Source organism: Xenopus laevis, chromosome 5L (genome assembly GCF_017654675.1).
Source record: "Xenopus laevis strain J_2021 chromosome 5L, Xenopus_laevis_v10.1, whole genome shotgun sequence".
In the NCBI taxonomy this organism is placed as follows: domain Eukaryota; kingdom Metazoa; phylum Chordata; class Amphibia; order Anura; family Pipidae; genus Xenopus; species Xenopus laevis.
Window position 1 is genome coordinate 67,700,843 of NC_054379.1, and position 12,966 is coordinate 67,713,808.

The 12,966-nt window shown below is 41.4% G+C and overlaps 1 protein-coding gene across 2 annotated transcripts in view; it reads left to right on the forward strand.

The window, feature by feature from the left end:
• The first annotated feature begins 11,806 nt into the window (after positions 1-11,806).
• Positions 11,807-12,966, forward strand: part of pkib.L (protein kinase (cAMP-dependent, catalytic) inhibitor beta L homeolog) — an 82,239-nt gene continuing 81,079 nt past the window's right edge. The window contains exon 1 of one of the 2 annotated variants that reach the window (XM_018263212.2): positions 11,807-12,098. The gene's annotated coding sequence lies outside the window, so the exon portion shown is untranslated. Of the gene's footprint in view, positions 12,099-12,326; positions 12,472-12,966 lie in introns of those variants that run through there. The other variant, XM_041562850.1, reaches the window with a different exon arrangement.

The following is a 12,966-nucleotide window of genomic DNA, read 5'->3' on the forward strand; positions in this document are numbered from 1 at the left end:
CATCCAACCTTGTGAGAATGGGGTCTTTCATGCTGTCATGCCTGTTGAAGGACCCCCGTATCAAGAGGCTTAAGGAGAAGGACCTGTACTGGGTCGCAACGCTACTAGACCCTCGGTACAAGCATAAAGTGTCAGAAATGTTACCAACATACCACAAGTCCGAAAAGATGCGGCATTTACAAACCAGCCTGCAAAACATGTTGTACAATGCTTTTAAGGGTGATGTCACTTCAGGAACTCATCAACATTCCAGGGGCAGAGGTGCCAGTAATCCTGCCACGAGCACACCTGCAAGGACAAAGCCCTTTGGCCAGTCTGTAACGTCAGACATGCAAATGTTTTTCTGTCCAAGGCAGCGCCACAACCCTTCTGGATCCACCCTCAAAGAACGCCTCGACCGGCAGGTAGCGGACTACCTGGCATTAACTGCAGATATCGACACTCTGAGGAGCGATGAACCCCTGGACTACTGGGTGCGCAGGCTTGATCTGTGGCCAGAGCTGTCACAATTTGCCATGAACCTCTTGTCTTGCCCAGCCTCAAGTGTGCTCTCAGAAAGGACCTTCAGTGCAGCAGGAGGGATTGTAACTGAGAAGAGAACTCGCCTAGGTCACAAAAGTGTCGATTACCTGACCTTTATTAAAATGAATGAGGGGTGGATCTCGGAGGGTTACTGCACGCCGGAAGACTTGTTCTGACTTCTATGCAGCTGTCCTTCTCTTCAAGCCTCATGACTCCACACACAGCTGTCCTTTAGCGTCCTCCTCCTCCCTCCGCCACCGTTACAAACTAGGGTGCAAACCCTACTGGTTTAATTTTTTCTGGCCTCTGTGCTTCAGTGGCTGCGACCAAAAAAATGCCTATTTTCTGCATTTATATGACATAATTTTTCTGGCCTCTGTGCTTCAGTGGCTGCAACCAAAAAAATTTATATTTTCAGCATTTATATGGCATAATTTTTCTGTCAACTGTGCTTCAGTGGCTGCGACCAAACAAATGCATATTTTCTGCATTTATATGGCATAATTTTTCTGGCCTCTGTGCTTCAGTGGCTGCAACCAAAAAAATTACTATTTTCAGCATTTATATGGCATATTTTTTCTGGCAACTGTGCTTCAGTGGCTGCGACCAAAAAAATGCATATTTTCTGCATTTATATGGCATAATTTTTCTGGCCTCTGTGCTTCAGTGGCTGCAACCAAAAAAATTTATATTTTCAGCATTTATATGGCATAATTTTTCTGTCAACTGTGCTTCAGTGGCTGCGACCAAAAAAATGCATATTTTCTGCATTTATATGGCATAATTTTCTGGCCTCTGTGCTTCAGTGGCTGCAACCAAAAAAATTTATATTTTCAGCATTTATATGGCATAATTTTTCTGGCAACTGTGCTTCAGTGGCTGCGACCAAAAAAATGACTATTTTCAGCATTTATATGGCATATTTTTTCTGGCCTCTGTGCTTCAGTGGCTGTGGCCAAAAAAACTGGGCAAACAATGCCTACAAGGTCAACGACGTTGACCTTGTAGGCATTGTTTGCCCAGTTTTTTTGGCCACAGCCACTGAAGCACAGAGGCCAGAAAAAATATGCCATATAAATGCTGAAAATAGTCATTTTTTGCCATACGTTGACTCAACGTATATGGCAAAAAATGACTATTTTCAGCATTTATGTGGCATATTTTTTCTGGCAACTGTGCTTCAGTGGCTGCAACCAAAAAAACTGGGCAAACAATGTCTACAAGGTCAACGTATGGCGAAAAATTACTATTTTCAGCATTTATATGGCATATTTTTTCTGGCAACTGTGCTTCAGTGGCTGCGTCCAAAAAAACTGGGCAAACAATGTCTACAAGGTCAACGTATGGCGAAAAATGACTATTTTCAGCATTTATATGGCATATTTTTTCTGGCAACTGTGCTTCAGTGGCTGCGTCCAAAAAAACTGGGCAAACAATGCCTACAAGGTCAACGTATGGCAGTTGTTTAAAGAGAACAGTAGATTACTAGCCAGCAAAGCTACCTAAGCTAAAATGTCCCTCAAATCCCTGCAGACTTCTGTCCCTCCAATACAGAGCAGTATCAAGCAGATTACTAGCCAGCAAACTTACTATCATCTGTCCCTGAAATCACTAACAGCTCTCCCCCTACACTATCTCTTCCAAGCACACACAGGCAGATTTTTCAGATACATTTTTGCCCTTGATCCCCCTCTGGCATGCCACTGTCCAGGTCGTTGCACCCTTTAAACAACTTTAAAATCATTTTTCTGGCCAGAAATGTCTTTTCTAGATGTTAAAGTTCGCCTTCCCATTGAAGTCTATGGGGTTCGCGAACCGTTCGCGAACCGCTCGCATTTTTGCGCAAGTTCGCGAATATGTTCGCGAACTTTTTTTCCGACGTTCGCTACATCCCTAATCTCTTGTAGTGTACTTCCTGTGGAGTTGACAGAAAGTTAGAATTTCTTACTGGAAATTGCAGTTCCTTCAGGTCCCCTTAGGCAGCACATAATTCCCTCCCTGATAAATTTCTGTTTGTTGATGTAGCAGCCCTTGGTGTCTTGATCTTGTTAATAAACACTGAGGGATGTGGGGGAAGGAAGGAGTATTTAAATGTTTTTTTTCCCAGTCCTTGGAGGAGGTGCTCTGGTAAGAAATTCTAGCTTTTCTACTGCAAACTACCAAACCATAAAGCTATGCTGAACATAACGGTTTTGATGAAATTTCTGAAAACCGTCACAAAGCTTGCATTTTACCCAATTATATACCGCACATTTCTTAGTCTACAGGCATAAAGCATCCTAAATATGAACACCAGGGGTGTACTGAACAGTTTGATGCCTGATATAAAAAGATTTACCAAACTAGGCGGCATACAAATGAAAATAGTACATATGAATTTTCACGTATGACACTATAATAAAAGCACACGGTATGTGTATTATGCACCATAAGAACCCCTAACAGTATAGAGACCCTAGAAAACCATATATTTTCCAAATGTATAAATTCTGACAAATCTAAATCTCCCTTCTCTCCCCTCCCATCAAACGCTCCCCTCCCATAAGATGCTCTCCCCTCATTCCCCTCTGTTAATTTGCATGCACGCGCAAGTTGAAGTCAGGCGCGCTCACATTTAGACGCGCGCGCGGGGGAACGGGCTGGCTGGCCGGGTTGCCTTGGGCGCACTGGTCGGCTTGGCCCGGCACTGTATGCTAAACATAATGCTTTTTATGAAATTTATGAAAATAGTCACAAAGCTTGCATTTTACCCCTTTGTATATCCCACATTTTATAACATACCAGCAAAAGACATTATAAATATGAATGTCAGCGGTCTTCTAAACAAGTTGATGCCCAATATACATAGATTTACCAAACTATGTTGCACACAGAGACCCCAAAGTTTGGGAACCCTTCTTAATTCTTTGGAGTTTTTTTGTATCATTGGCTGAGCTTTCAAAGTAGCAAATTCCTTTTAATATATAACATGCTTTATGTAGTTTTTCAGGAGTGACATAACATTTATTGGATTAACAGAAAATATGCAATATGCATCATAACAAAATTAGACGGTGTATACATATGGGCACCCCAACAGAGATATTACATCAATACTAAGTTGAGCCTCCTTTCGCAAATGTAGCAGCCTCTATATGACTCCTATAGCCTGTATTCTGGATGGCGGCTTTTTTTGACCATTCATCCATGCAAAATCTCTCTAGTTCAGTTAAATTTGATGGCTACCAAGCAGCCTGTTTCACATCATCCCATAGATTTTCGATGATATTCAAGTCGAGGGACTGTGACGGCCATTCCAGAATATTGTACTTCTCCCTGTGCCTAAATGCCTTTGTAGATTTTGAAGTGTGTTTAGGGTCCTTGTCTTGTTGGAATATCCAACCCCTGCTTAACTTCAACTTTGTGACTGATGCTTGAACATTATCCTGAAGAATTTGTTGATATTGGGTTGAATTTATCCGACCCTTGACTTTAACAAGGGCCCCAGTCCCTGAATTTACCACAGAGCCCCACAGCATAATGGAACCTCTACCAAATTTGACAGTAGGTAGCAGGGGTTTTTCTTGGAATGCGGTGTTCTTCTTTCGCCATGCAAATCGCTTTTTGTTATGACCAAGTAACTAAATTTTTGTCTCATCAGTCCAAAGCACTTTTTTCCAAAATGACTGTGGCTTGTCTAAATGAGCTTTTGCATACAACAAGCGACTCTGTTTGTGGTGTCAGTGCAGAAATGGCTTCTTTCTCATTACCCTGCCATACAGATGTTCTTTGTGCAAATTGCGCTGAATTGTAGAACGATGTACAGATACACCATCTGGAGCAAGTTGTTCTTGCAGGTCTTTGGAGGTTATCTTTGGGTTGTCTGTATGCATTCTCACAATCCTCCACATATTCTGCTCCTGTATTTTTCTTGGCCTGCCAGACCTGGGTTTTACAGCAACTGTGCCCGTGACCTTCCATTTCCTGATTACATTCCTTACAGTTGAAACTGACAGTTTAAACCTCTGATATAGCTTTTTGTAGCCTTTTCCTAAACCATGATACTGAACAATCATTGTTTTCAGATCTTTTGAGAGTTGCTTTGACTGCTGTCACTCTTCAGAGAAGAGTCAAACAGAAGCACAACTTGCAATTGGCCACCTTAAATGCTGTACCTTTTTTCATGATTGGACACACCTGCCTATGAAGTTCAAGGCTTAACGAGCTAATCCAATCAATTTGGTGTTGCCAGTAATCAGTATTGAGCAGTTACATGCATACAAATTTGCAAAATTACAAGGGTACCCAAATTTTTGCATAGCCAGTTTTTCACATTTGATTTAATTTCATACAACTGAATACGGCTTTACTAAAAATCTTTGTTCAGATGTAGAATGAGTGGGGTTCCCAAGCTTTTTCATATGACTGTATATAGCACACAACATTTCCATGGGTAAAATGAAGTAACAAAGCTGAGCAAAATGGAATAAAATCCATTTTCTTCGTCTAGTGTAATCAGCAGACAGAATTAAAGTTTGAATATTTTAGCATGGCCAAATAGGTTTTACGGACAGAAATAAGCAAACAACACCGACACAAGGATAAAAATGTAATAAAATGGCTAAACATGCAATAAAATGGCTAAAAATGCACCAAAATGACAGAAATTGCAATATAATCACAGAAATAACATACACAAGGTATTGCGCAGGGCAATTATCAATTATGCTATTCTCAATGGCTATAAAACGGATGATGCGATAAAAAAAGACACAAAATAGTGAAAGTGTGTATGTGTGTGTACAATTGACAAATCGCGTGTTGTGTGTATGTGTGCAAGCGTGTGTGAGTGCTGAGAATGTGTGTGATCCCCCAAAATTGTATGTGTGTCTGTAAGTGTGAATGTAAGTGTGTATTGCTAAAATAAGTGTGTATTTGGGGGGGCAGTAACCTGGAGGTAGCAGGCTCATGATCGTTCAGGAGGGCAGAGGAAGAGATGGCACAGTTTTCTTCGCAAGCCCTGGTAAGTGGGCAGAGCTTGTGATCCAAGAAGTGCACCCAGTAGCAGAACACTTCCATTGTCTGCTGCTGCCTTTGTGGCCCCTGGGCGATCGCAACTCAGAGGCCACTCGTTCCCCACCTAGGCTCGTTGCCTAGGGGCTGGGGAACAAGAAGGAGCAAAGTGTGGGGCTTTAAAATCCGCTCATCCATTCCCAAACCCTTTAATGCTTCAGAATTTATAATCTATGTTCTGTGGCAGTTACTTTTCCACAGAATGTAGATTCTACATTCGGTGGCACTTAAAGGGTTAATTAGGCTTCTGGTGCAGTAAGTTTATGTTTAGTATACAAAATACAGCATTTCTAGCATTATTATATTTTAGACTTTAGTTCCCCTTTAATATTTGTGAAGCGCTTTCCAATTGTTCAAAACAAGCAGGAGTTGTGGCTCCCATTCATTTCCTTATCTGCCATTCTACTAGCATGGCTGACATAGTGCATTGGAAGATTACATTTTTATCTGCCTTTTTCATTTCTTTAATGAAAAAATCGATCTCATTAACCTGAGCATACTGTCTGACAGCAATCCAAGACTAACGTGCAGTCCACTCACATTCACTTTGCACTCCTTCACCCCAGCAACACTAGATGAAGTTAGCAAACTTCTAGCCTACTCAAAACCTACAACCTGCTCCCTTGACCCCATACCCTCTCGCCTCCTCTATCCAATTTCTGATACACTATCTCCTGCACTTACCCACCTATTCAACCTTTCACTCTCCACTAATCACTACTATCCTCAAAAAACCTTTCCTTGATCCCAGCTCTCCCGCTAACTATCGTCCGGTTTCCCTTCTTCCATTTGCATCCAAATTACTAGAAAGGCTTGTTTACAAACGCCTGATCCAGCATCTCACTCACAACTCCCTTCTCGACCCCCTGCAATCCGCTTCGGCCCAACATACTCAACTGAAACTGCGCTTACCAAATTAACCAAGGATCTCTTACTGGCAAAGTCTAAAGGTGCTTATTCCATACTAATCCTTCTAGATCTCTCTGCAGCCTTTGCCACAGTTGACCACACACTCCTCCTAGACATTCTTTACTCAGCTGGCATTCGTGACACTGCTCTTTCATGGTTTACATCTTATCTGTCTGACAGTTCCTTTAAATTTGCCTTCTCTAACTCTACTTCTACTACGTTCCCTCTCTCTGTTGGAGTTCCTTAAGGTTCTGTTCTAGGCCCTCTGCTGTTCTCGCTCTATACAACTTCGCTAGAAAAACGTATTCAGACGTTTGGACTTGTATCAGTATCACCTTTATGCTGATGACACCCAACTCTACTTGTCTACTCCTGATCTTTCTAATTCTGTCCTTTCCCAAGTTAGAGACTGTCTCTCTGTTGTCTCCTCCTGGATGTCACAGCGCCACCTGAAACTGAACCTTTCAAAAACAGAACTCATTATATTTCCTCTAAGATCTTCCCCTGTCCCTCAGATATCACTCATAGTAAACAACACCACCTTTCATTCCACCACACAGGCACATGGTCTAGGAGTTATCCTAGACTCGCATCTGTCTTTTTCACCACACATCAAACACTTACAAAATTTTGTTGTATTCAACTTCGCAACATTGCCCGCATATGACCATATCTCAGTTCAGAATCAACTGAAACACTGATTCAGTCTCTCATCATCTCCCACCTTCGTTACTGCAGCCTACTCCTCGCAGGTATTCCAACAAGTCACATTTCACAACTCCAATCTGTGCTAAATGCTGCTGCTAGACTCATTTATCTATCTCAACACTCAACATCAGCTGCTCCCATATGCATGTTCCTTCACTGGTTCCCAATCTCCTCTAGAATCCAATTCAAATTACTAACGCTCACATTCAAGGTCCTTAATAATGGAGCCCCTCCCTGTATTTTATCTCTGATCTCTAAATACACTCTTTCACTCAACCTTCAATCTGCTTCTGATCTTCGCCTTGCTTCTCTTCTCATCACTTCTGCCCATTCTCATCTACAAGACTTCTCTCGGGCTTCTGCTTTTCTCTGGAACGCTCTGCCTCGAGCTGTCAGACTTTCTCCTTCTTTCCAAACTTTCAAGCGCTCCTTAAATACCCACTTTTTTAAAGAAGCTTATTAAATGTCCCTTAATTATTCAATCATTGCTGTATCAAAAATCAAAAAATTGTTTCTAAAATCCTAATGTAACCTATATTTCTTAAACTCTAATTTGTAGGACCCTCTAATCCTATTGTACTCTGTAACCCTTGTTTGTTATCCTCCATTAGTTCCCTGTTTGTAATAACTATGGTAAAGCACTGCGTTTCTTGTCAGCGCTATATAAATAAATGATGATGATGATGATGAATGACAATCCAACCAAAATTATGCATAGATACTGGTTAGGTTTGTCCAGGGACATAGGGTCAGTCTGAAGACCACTTAGGGTGAGAGTTGGGAAGAATGGCCATTTGCTCATCTAGTTACACTTGCCCAGCTTGAAGGTTAGTTAGGATGAGATTTGGATTGAATATGTATTAGCTGTTCTGGATATTTTTGAAACTATGACTGAATGACTGACACACTATCTTCCTATTTCTAGTACTTATTTCATCATGAGCAAAGGGAGTCCCCAACCAAATTCTGCAACTTGAAGGGGCACATTCAGGAAGGCCTTGAACTGAAAACCTTTTACGACCACTGCCCTAAAGAGGAACAATGGAATTTTTAACCAGGAAAACACACTTATAGGAGAACCAACCCCTTTTTATTAAAATCCCCTTCCCCCCTACCCTAAATAGTCCCCTACATAGACCCCCCTCCCTGCTCCCCCCAGCCTAGGTGTTACCCTGTGTCAACACCCCTAACTCTTTACTTAGCCATCATTGCAGATTCAGGGCATAAGAGTTCATGGGCGAAATCCTTTCTTCGGATCTTCTTCTGGCGCTTTTGCAATTTCCATTGCTTTCACCGCATACTCAGGACCAGCAGATTGCACCAACTGCGAATGCGCCGACACGCAGCTCTCTTCCTATACTTCCTCATACTTTGGGCATCAGTGGTTGAGGGAAGGCAATACACAGAGAAAAATGGACTAAATGTTACCACAGTTTTGCGGATCTTATGGAGGACACACAGGTGAAAATACAATAATATTGGTCCATTTTCATGTGTGCTCCACAATCCTTTTCCTAACATTGTTTACTGCATTCCCCCAATATTCAATTCCCATGTAAACCCCCCCTATGATTTTAGTATTTATCTTAGTGGTTCATTAGTGTTTCTGTTTCTGCTATGAACAAGTTCTCTCTATGTAAACAACCCCAATCAATAATTATGTTCCTTATGCCAAGTGGCTGGAAGTCATGGTTGATTCATATCCATCCTCTCAAATTTTGACTTCTGCAATCTACTGTTTGTTTGTTTTTTTGATGATATATTCCTTGTTCAAGTCATGCAAATGCTGATGCAAGGGATAACAGTATTTGCATAGCATGAATTTTAAATCAGAAGTCAACAACATCAAACCGTCATAAAGCACCTGCTCACAGGTGCACTGCAGCCCAGGGCAGAAACTAGGGGTAGGCAGAAGAGGCATGTTGCTTATCCATAGTCTGGAAAAAAGGGGGTTATGGGAACACTCCAAGGCTAAAAATATATACAGTAGAACCCCCATTTTACATCCCCTGATTTTAAGTTTCCCTTCATTTTATATTGTTGTTTTGTGGTCCCACCTATATATTATGTATAATACATTTCCCTGATTTTACATTTTCTTGGACACCATTTTTTCTGGTCCCCTGAAAGATGGAAAATGGGGGTTCTACTGTAAATACAATGGAAGTGCTACTGATCTGACCACTACAAAAACCATACCAAAAAGAGGGGGGATTGATCAATGTGTTGATTGATCATGTATTTACAAAAACAGGGATTTTAGTTAAAAAGTTATGATTATTAAATTTGTTGATTGTGACCAGAGCAATGGGGATTGGCGCAAAGGATATTTTAAAAACTATCATATCTCATGTGCATCCCCAGTGTTTCTGAAGCAATGTGGGTGTGGTTGGGTAGTAAGCCACTCCCTTAAAATCCTGCTGCCCTAGGCCTGTGCCTTGGTGGCTTTTCCACAAATCCAGGCCTGATTAAGCCTGTGGAACCAATGTTATGGTCTTGGCAATTTCTCTCTTCTAAAAGCTAATGGTGGGGGAGGACTAAGCCCTGTTAATGAAACCAATGACTAGGTCAGGAGACAGTTATCCCAAAAAATTCTACCATGCAGGGAGGTGCCAGGCTTCGAATATATGACCAGAGGTAAATCGCTAGGGGCCACCATATGGGGTTTACTTTGACGTGAATGGTGGCTCTTCCCTAGTCTGGGCCCATGTCCCCTCGCTGGTCCCTGGTATTAAGAACCCCCCCCCCAATTGTCAAAGCACTTAGCCTGGCACTGTTGCAGCCTTTTATAACATGCACTTATATTAATACTAAATATTGTCTCTGTCCCCATACATGAAATTAGACTGCAAGCTCAATGAGCCCTCATTATTGACTTTGACATAGAGACATCAAATCCCTCACTCATGACAATATTTTTGTAAGTGGAGATATAATCAAAAGGTTTTATTCGTAATATAGAAGGTGTAATAGATCAATAGGTAAGGACAGGCTTGGCCTGCACCTGCTGGTGGTGGTCTCTGTGCCAAATTTTTCAGAGTGCAGCATTCTGAAGGATGCAAGTGTGGTTAATGACCGCTATAATCTTTAGGAACAATTAACACTCTTTATGAATAATATTTCCGTTATTGACATAAATACATTACTACATTTTCAGTGTATCAGACATCAAGGGTAAAAATAAAGAGATTAAAACTGACACTGATGGAAGTTGCTGTTTAATGAAGAGCTGCTGGCTTCTGTGCTGTCACCTCAGATTACATTTTTTGCTCTCTAAAGATAAATTGAATATGATTTGCATTGGCTTTGCCTACCATTATTTTACCAATATATATAATTTTTTTCTTTTCGGATTTTTTTGCATGGTTCCAGTGGCAACTGGAATGCAAATTTGTAGCTGTGTATTTTATTTTAATTAGTGTGCATTATACAATAATGTACAGCAAATTGTAATATACACTATGGGCAGTTGTGTAAATATAGATGAAGCAGACCTTGCTTGCTGGGGGGGGCCAGACAGTGGGGGCTGCTTCCTCTATCGCTTTAAGAAATCCCCGGCCAAGCGGGTGAGCCAGGGTCACTCCACCAATGAGGCGAGTTGAGGCACTCGTCTCAGTCAGCAGCGCCCATCTGGTTGCCCCTTTTTTACGCTCCTAGTAACTTCAAGAACCTACGTTTTTAAACTGGAAATCCGGCTTTTCTAGTGCAGAGAGCATGGTGCACCATACTTGCGCCATGTGACTGACTATGGGGCCTATTAATTATGCTGTGCAATCTTGCCAAAAAATGGTGTAAAAAGCTGTGTAAAATAAACAGAAAATTCATCAAGGTTTGTACACCATCTGAATGCTGTTTCAGGCCTCACATAATCCATTAAATTAAATAGGGGAAATTCAAACTGTAAGTAAGCCGCTTGATGGAAAACCATGTAAAGCCATGATGGATCATCATCATCGTCTTTTCCAAAAGCATTTTCAAGCAGCTGCTACACTGGCTTTGTTCGCAGAGGTACACGGTCACTGAAAATTGGTACAAAACTTGATAGGTATGCTGTTTTTCACACAGCAAAGCCTGGCAATGTGTGTTGAATTTTTTCATCGTTTTTTTTTTAAAAGAACATACTAAATAGGCACATGTGTGTGTTTACAGTGTGAGGGGGAGTGTATTATTCCTTGACTTCTCAGGAACTCCTGACAAATGGCGTCAAAATTGTTTCAACAAATGAGTGCCAATAATACATTCACATAACATCAACTTCATACTCTATAGAACGCAAAAGTTACATAGGAATGCCTACATTAGTATAAAGTAATTGGAATATTTTTATTTTGCTATTTTCGTAGACCATCATGTCCTATCAGATATTGCCTTCCAGCGTCATTACGCAAAAACTCAGTTTGTTATAAAAGTCCTACATATTTGCTATTTTACGTAATGTTATTTGCATGTGTGGTGTGGTTAAACAAAGCTTGAAAAGAAGCAGACAATGGTTTCAGTAAAATGATATCCTGTAACAAGTAACACCACCAGAGCTGCCTCGATTCAGGCTCGGTATAACCTATGCATGGATGCACTGCGTGTACTTCCAGCGCCCACACGGGGGCATAGCAACCTTCAGTTCGTCCTGGGGGGACGTGTGGATTCAAGTCACATAATAAAGGCAGTTGGGTGAAAGTAAAGGTGAATGTGCTGAATGACTGTGGAGAGCAGCTGTGCGAGGATCTCAAGAGACAGAGAAGGGGAGAGCTGCTGTTGCTGGGTCAGTTCATCTCCTTTGCGTGCTATCCTTGCTGCCAAGATGGGTTCCCCGGCACAGTGCAGGGGATCTGGATTATAAATGCCGAGCCTTGTGCTGCTTGTCTCTGCGTGAAGAGGGCATAGAGCGGCTTTCATTGATCATCTTCTTGGTAAGTGACACTCGGGCACTAAACAAATGGGGCAGCGTGTGGGGCAATACAGCCATAGAGATCCTGTGGAATGATGCGTTGGAACATACTGTTGGAACATAATGATGTGGCAACAGATGGAAAATAAATAGCAGAGGAAGCAAGTTAGATTGCGGCTGCTGCTTTTCATGCTGTTCATGTCCCTAGAGTGACACGGGCTCAATCTGTAAGAGAATGGATGTGTCGGTAAATGGAAAGCATGGGATATTGCCTTTGCGCTGTTTTCTCTTCTGCACCTGAGCAATCCACTGAGCGATTGTTCTTTGTGCAGAGACATTGCTCGTTTCATCTTTGTTCACCCGGGTACTACTTTTGAAACTGAATTTGATCTAAGGTAAAGAGATTGTTCATTTTTCTACAGAAAATACACATTGTCATTAAGTATCTGATAGTGGGAATGATTTACTGCTATGATGTGCAACACGAAACCCCAGAAGCTGTGCACCTGTCTCATTCATTTCATGGCAGACCTGTTGCTGGGATTGATCTATTAAAAATGATGGCATTTATTAACTATAACATCCACATAATAAATAGTTTTATGTTAAGGTGGAAATATTAGCAGCCAATTGTATATGTAGTTTCTGTAGCATCCAGTAGGATGCAGGTATGGGAAACATGGAAACAAGGCTCTGTATTATGGGTTTGAGACATGTGAATGATAAATTGCTCTGCTTTTACACAGGGTTTATGACTGTGCTTCATATTAGACAATTATAATGTTTTTTATGTCTTGAAGGCAATTCCCCACAAGCCACAAATTCAATTGTAATGCTTGTGTATCTCCCAGATACCATGTACCTGGATGGCAGATTTGATGCTAATAAAC